The 7401-nt window shown below is 45.1% G+C and overlaps 1 pseudogene; it reads right to left on the reverse strand.

The window, feature by feature from the left end:
* Positions 1-1518: 1518 nt before the first annotated feature.
* On the reverse strand, positions 1519-2311 carry LOC146397682 (ubiquitin-conjugating enzyme E2 L3 pseudogene; annotated as a pseudogene).
* Between the last annotated feature and the right edge of the window lie 5090 nt (positions 2312-7401).

A 7401-nucleotide genomic window follows, 5' to 3' on the forward strand; every position in this document is an offset into this window, starting at 1 on the left:
AGCTGAGGTCCATGGACTCCAGGAGAAGGGCAGACTTTTTATGATAAGCCTCTGGTGGTCAGATCAGACCAGGTTTGGGAAGTTAGTGAGAGTCCTGAGCTGATCTAGAAAGGGTAGAACAAAATACCTGGCTGATTTTGTTTTGTTTTGGTTTGGTTTTTGGCTATACCTGTGGAATGCAGAAGTTCCTGGGCCAGGGATCCATCCCATGCCACAGCAGTAACCAGAGCCACAGCAGTGACAAGGCTGGATCCTTGACCTACTGCACCATGAGGGAATTCCCGTATCTGGCTAATTTTGGACAGGCTTTCCTTGTGGGAAAAAAAGTCACTCTCTCATCTAGTGCAAACCAAACTCAGAACGAAGACACAGACAGAGTGTTCCCCCAATTCTTCCCGTCTGTCCACGAGGGCTGCTCATCCCCCTCCTCATGCTTCTGGCAGCCCGGCCCTCTTATGACTCTCCCTCCATCTCCATCCTTCATGCTCTGCCCAAAGCTGCCCTTGATGCTTATTGCACCTGCTTTTGCTTGGACACAAATGACAGAAGAAGGCAGTGAGCTTGTCCCCACTCCAAGCTTTCACCCCTCAAGAGGGCCCTGAGCCTTGCTTGGCTGAACCATTGAGAAGCAGAGAGGCAGAGGAAGACCAGGGCTATGACTTGGGGACAGAAATGAGCTTTCCTCTTAGTGACTCATTTCTCCCAAGAATTAGGACAGGAGGAAATATAAAATTTATCTTTCCAAAGTCTAGAATGATTTGAATCTTCCATATCCACTTTATTTATTGTCTTTTTTGTCTTTTTAGGGCTGCACTTGCAGCATTTGGAGGTTCCCAGGATGAGGGTCAAATTGGAGCTGAAGCCACCGGCCTACACCACAGCCACAGCAATGTGGGATCTGAGCCGCATCTGCGACCTACACCATAGCTCACAGCAACACTGCATCCTTAACCCACTGAGCAAGGCTAGGGATCGAATCCGTAACCTCATGGCTCCTAGTTGGGTTCGTTACCCACTGAGCCACGACGGGAACTCCCTGAATCTTCCATATCTACTTTAGTGAGGACACCTCTAGTGATTTGTTTGAAGAAATGTGGATGGAGAAACTTTTATACTTTTTATTGTCAGTGGATTTTATCCAGCTATGAAAACAGGGATGAGTCATAAAGCTTAGTCCTCAGATACGCCCTTTAATTTAAAGCCAAATATTCAGTTCAGTTTTTTTTCTTTCCCCCCCTTTTTTTTTCTTTCCCTTATACTAATTTAGATCCATGACACAATGGTAACCGCATTTTTCTTGTATATCGACACCATTTATTGATATCTTTTCTTTCCTTCCTTTTTTTAAGATCTTAACTTTTTAACCCTTTCTTTATAGGTTACCTAGACCACTTTTGTTTAAGAAAACTGTAGAAAATTAGCAACTGCCATAAGTGGATGCCAGGCCGTGGTACAGATCAATTTTCCACAGAGTCCTGTTTTGTGGGCAGGTTGTCTGAATGTGCTGAGAGATTATGCTCACATGCAGGAATCAATCGCGGCAAATTTTAATCCACAGGTCAACTTCTCCCATTCTTTCTTTATAAACTCTTCAGCGTTCTCACAGAATTTTTTACAGTCCTTTAGAATAATCTTCTGCTGGGTCAGCCCAAAGGGGCGCTCAGACTGGGGGTCATCCACCAGTGCTATGAGGGACTGGATGACTTGGTGGGTTTTGGTTGTGGGCTTCCAATTTTCAGCACTAATTACCAGTGGACAGATCTGCCCCCCCCCTTTTTTTTGTTTTTTGTCTTTTTGCCTTTTCTAGGGCCGCTCCCACGGCATATGGAGGTTCCCAGGCTAGAGGTTGAATTGGAGCTGTAGCTGCCGGCCTACGCCAGAGCCACAGCAACTCGGGATCTGAGCCGCATCTGTGACCTACACCACAGCTCACAGCAACGCTGGATCCCCAACCCGCTGAGTGAGGCCAGGGATCGAACCCGAAACCTCATGATTCCTAGTCAGATTCGTTAACCACTGAGCCATGATGGGAACTCCAGATCTGCCCCTTTTCATTGATGTTCAGGTGAGAGACCTTCGTTTTAAATGTGATCTTGGGTGGTTTGAATGCGTACTCTGCTGGAACACTGATTTCAACTCCAAAGATCTCCTTATCATATGGAGGGGTGTCAGGAACAATAAGTCCTTGTCAAGTCAATAAATTAGCTTCATCAGCCTGAATGTAAAGGAATTTTTTCATCCCACATTTGAGGATTTCTTCAAGCTCCCTCATCAGCCTCCTGCTGGCTGCTATCTTGGATCTTGGTGGCATTGGCTCCTTGACATCTTTAACATTTAGATATGCAATTTACAGATGCCATATGTAATAAATGGAAAGCGATCTTTTGTTTTATTTTATTTATTGCATTTTGATGGACAAATATAGAGTCTCTTAGTTTATATGAGGCATGCAGATCAAAGAAAGTCTAATTCAAGTTGAAAACCATTTGGCTGAGAATAAACTTCCCCAAGGTGCTACATCTGGTGAAATTCAGTACCAATTACAAGCACTTTTGTAATTGTTTTGGGTGTGTGATTATAGAAGCAATTCATGTTCAGAAAAAGTGGAAAACGCAAGAAAGCACAAAGAAGAAAAGTAATTCCACCAGCCAGAGAACCATGGTTAACATTTGGTACTTCTGATATATAGAGACAGAGTTGTAGAAGAGTCATAGAGAGGCATATATATTTTGAAACAAAAATGAAATCTGTAGGAGGGGTAAGGAGACAAAAATGCAGACAAGATGCTGCAGTTTTGTCAAGAGTTAATGAGAGACCTTCTGACAGAGACCTTCCAACAGAGGAGTGGAACATTTGAGCTAAACCTTGAACCGTCCCAGGACTAAGTACTAGGAAGCTGTCTCAGGGTACAGCCTGGTTTTAACTGAATGGCTCTGGCCCTGGGGTATCCATGGCCTGTTGGGTCAAGGCCCCTTCTAGGATTGACTTTGCTGTGCAGTTTCTCACATGGACCTGGAGGAAGGCTGTGAATAAAATGCTTCTAACTCATTTTTCCTTTCCCCTTATTTTCCCCTTAGCCAGGATGCTTGGCTCTCAGTCGCCAAGCTTCTCTGTAATTAGTTTATTATTTATGATATTTGCTCATTGTTACTATAATGGTTTTATAGTGTACTCTCTTGAGATATATTGTAAGAGAAGGAAATGTGTTTTTTCCTTTGTTTCACTTCATGCCCATCTACGCCAAATGTATAAAGTGGCTCCTCATGCATTTCCCACGCTCTGTACCAAAGAAAACTCTTCATTCAGTTGTGTCTTTTTAACTCTTTTTTTTTTTTAGGGCCACAACCGTGGCATAAGGAAATTCCCAGGCTAGAGGTCCAATTGGAGCTGCCAGCCTACATCACAGCCACAGCAACGCGGGATCTGAGCCTCATCTTCGACCTACACCATAGCTCACTGAAACACCAGATCCTTAACCCAGTGAGTGAGGCCAGAGACTGAGCCCACATCCTCTTGGATACTAGTTGGGTTCTTAACCCGCTGAGCCACAACAGGAACTCCCAGTTGTGTCTTCTAATGACTCCATAAAAGTCCCTTTGATTTGGGGCCAGACCCCTTCAATATTCATACCACAAAATTGTCCTAAGCACCCACATGGGCCAGGCACCACTCTAGGTACTGAGGATTCAACAATGAATGAAACAGGCAAAAATGCCATCCCTTATGGTGCACTCATGCTGGTGAGTCCAGATGGCCAAATGCCTCTTGCAGCTATGCCAGCTCGTTCAACCAATCATTCATTCATTCATTCATTCAAGCATTCGTTCTATAAATAGTGTCTACTATAGTGGCTTTGTAATGTGTTAACTGGGTTAGGCTGCATTACATTTTCCTTTCCTGTATGTTTTTGGACCGGGTGGGTCACAAGAAACTTGCATGTCTAACAAATTGCACTAATTTTTTTTTGTCTTTTTGTCTTTTTAGGGCTGCACCTGCAGCATATGGAGGTTCCCAGGCTAGAGGTCCAATCGGAGCTGTAGCTGCTGGCCTACACCACAGCCACAGCCACAGTCACATCAGATCCGAGCTGTGTCTGCCACCTATACCACAGCTCACAGCAACACCCAATGCTTAACACACTGAGCGAGGCCAGGGATCCAGCCTGTGTGCTCATGGATACTAATCAGATTCGTTTTCACTGAACCACCACGGGAACTCCCCCTTTCACTTTTTTTTTGGGGGGGGGGTCCTTTTTACCATTTCTTGGGCCACTCCTGTGGCATATGGAGGTTCCCAGGCTAGGGGTTGAATTGGAGCTGTAGCCGCCGGCCTACGCCAGTCCACAGCAACTCGGGATCTGAGCCGCATCTGTGACCTACACCACAGCTCACAGCAATGCTGGATCCTTAACCCACTGAGCAAGGCCAGGGACCGAACCTGCAACCTCATGGTTCCTAGTCGGATTCGTTAACCACTGAGCCACGATGGGAACTCCCCCTTTTCACTTTTAATTAGCTAAGGGAATGTATTTAAATTTGTTAACCTTAAGTTTAATTAGCTAAATGCTATATCACTTATCATGAACATTCCATTTTATTTTTTTATCCATTCAACAGGTATTTCAACGAGATTCTCCTTTATGGCCAACGCGCTGCTGGGTGCTGGGGGTACCTTGGAGAGCAGAAGAGACGTGGTCTCCGTCCTCGTGAAGCTTACAGTCCAACGGAGGACAGACCAAAATTCAAATAAACAAACAAACTCAATTTTTAATGAATGAATGGGGCTGCGTAAGTAGAAGAAAGTGGGCCAGGGTTAGCAGGAGGTTAGAACCTGCTCCAGGTAAAATAGATGGGGAAAGCCTTTGTATCCAAATGCATTTTTAAATATTGGAAGGTCAAGGGGTTATGCATTAAGAAAGCAGTTTTTGTCAGAAGTGTTCATTCATTCGGAAAATACTCCACTGAGATTAAATGTTTTAAGAGGAAATATGAGTAGAGATGGAAAACTAAGAGGAGGAAAGAGTCATAAGTGATTCAGTGGGAGAAGAGGAGATGGTGAGTCCCACCTTTTTCTTTCCTCTTGATCTGATGTTGAAAGGGGGGGACCACATGGAAAGCAAGTCTTTCATTCTAACAGAGACGATTTACTAAGCATGAGCTACTGAGAGTGAGCCCAGGCTGTGCCATCAAAAACCCCTCCATTAAGGCAGGAGTCGGGGGGAGGATGGGACACAAGGTGGACCCTGAGAGAACATGCAGGACTTGCTTGGGATGAACAACTGGGTATGTTTGTGTGTGTGTGTGTGTGTGTGTGTGTGTGATGTGATGCACATTTTTCTACAGAGAAAACCTGCCAGACCAGCCCCTTCTGGGGAAATGAGTGAGGTGATGGCTCTGTATTTTCTTTGAAGCCACCCAGGAAACCAGGATCAATCCACTCAGACAGGCTGTGAACACCTGGTGCTACCTGAATGGGAAATGCTCCCCAGTTAAGAGTCAGTCCCCTGGCCCTGGAATAAGTCACATCTGTCACCAGAGTGTAAGAGCCATGACGCTAATCCTTCTGTGTCCCTTCCGCATGCTAAGTGACGTGCTGTGTATCCAGCAGGAGAATGGGTACTTAACGGATGCCTTTATATGAAAGCTTCCCACCGGCGCCACATCAGCTTTTAGAGCTTTTTAAAGGTCGGGGCCTAATGTGTGGACTCAGGGCTCAGACACCCCAGCAGGGAACTAGTTGTCTTCTAATGTTTCTCATGATGCTTCCAGGTCAAGTTCCTGATTGTAGATCCAGGGGAACGATGTTCCTCCTGTTTGGAATTCTACAGATGTGAGGAAGAACTCAAACATGGAGCCAGGAGATGAGCCCATGTGATGAGGCACAGATTAAAGCCCCTTTCTTCTCAAATGAGGACACTGCTTTCAAAACAAGGATGAACACTGTGTTGGGAAATTTTGAGGTCTCCTTACTGTTTTGCTCTCAGGGCAATTTTAGCAAATAAGACTCCACTGGTTTTTTTTTTTTTTTTTTTTTTTTGCCTTTTCTAGGGCTGCTCCCACAGCATATGGAGGTTTCCAGGCTAGGGGTCTAATTGGAGCTGTAGCTGCCGGCCTACACCAGAACGACAGCAACTCAGGACCCGAGCCGCGTCTGCAACCTACACCATAGCTCACGGCAACAGTGGATCCTTAACCCACTGAGCAAGGCCAGGGATCAAACCCACAACCTCATGGATCCTAGTCGGATTCATTAACCACTGAGCCACAACAGGAACTCCAAGACCCCACTGTTATTCATCAGCTCTTCCAGATTTGCTTTAAGCTCCTCGAGCTTGGTGGTGCTGGGCTGATAGGTTATAAAGAAAACCCAGGAAGAGAAATCCAGGCTAAAATGTTTATTTAAAAGTTAGGGTCCTTGAGGTTACCACTTGATTCAGTCTCTATATATCTTTCCATATATCCCATTACTTCTAAATTCAAAATATGGGAGTTCCCATCGTGGCTCAGTGGTTAACAAATCCAACAAGGAACCATAACGTTGCGGGTTCGATCCCTGGCCTTGCTCCGTGGGTTAAGGATCCGGTGTTGCTGTGAGCTGTGGTGTAGGTTGCAGATGAAGCTCAGATCCTGAGTTGCTGTAGCTGTGACGTAGGCCGGTGGCTACAGCTCCGATTGGACCCCTAGCCTGGGAACCTCCACATGCCGCGGTAGTGGCCCTAGAAATGGCAAAAAAGGACAAAAATAAATTTAAAAAAATAATAAATACATAAATAAATTCAAAATACCCATAAATATCTACCTTTTCCTAGATGGCATTACATTCCATTTTAGATTTAAAAAAAGAAAAAAAAATGTTAGTGCCTTGACCTGGAATGTGACACTCTCTTTACATGGGTCAGAATATGCAGAGTTTCTGTGGTGTATCAACCCCTGGGAGACGGAGCCCCAAACATTTCACAGATTTCTCTCACACAGGTTTTTACAAGCATGGACCCATGCAAAGGCTCAGTTGCCACCTTAGCCTTACTGTTTGGCCCTGATTGGCAAAGACATAAATGGTACAGCCTCCGGTGTGACCTTGTCTCCATTCACTCACCTTGGCTATTAATGGCCTTTACCTGACATAAAACAAATTACGTGTCACGGATCAGGTGAACAAAAAAAAAAAAAAAAAAAAAAAAATCACAGAACATGTGTCATAGTCTTTCCTCCCAAGAGGCATTACAGGTGGAAAACACTAAGCATCATGAGGTGAGCCCACCCAGGGGCAGCCAGCTCACAGTTCTGACAGCAGAATTGCAGCCTGAGACCCCACCTCCAGCACCAGCAGTGCCTGTGGCTTTCTTCTTGGATCAGAGGCCAAGGTCTGGATTTACCATCTGTTACTGTAGAGGGAGCTCAA

This window comes from Sus scrofa, chromosome 13 (assembly GCF_054392235.1).
Source record: "Sus scrofa isolate SSC_HxYL_T2T_F1_AM1 chromosome 13, Sscrofa_HxYL_maternal_Yorkshire_Landrace_v2.0, whole genome shotgun sequence".
Lineage (NCBI taxonomy): Eukaryota > Metazoa > Chordata > Mammalia > Artiodactyla > Suidae > Sus > Sus scrofa.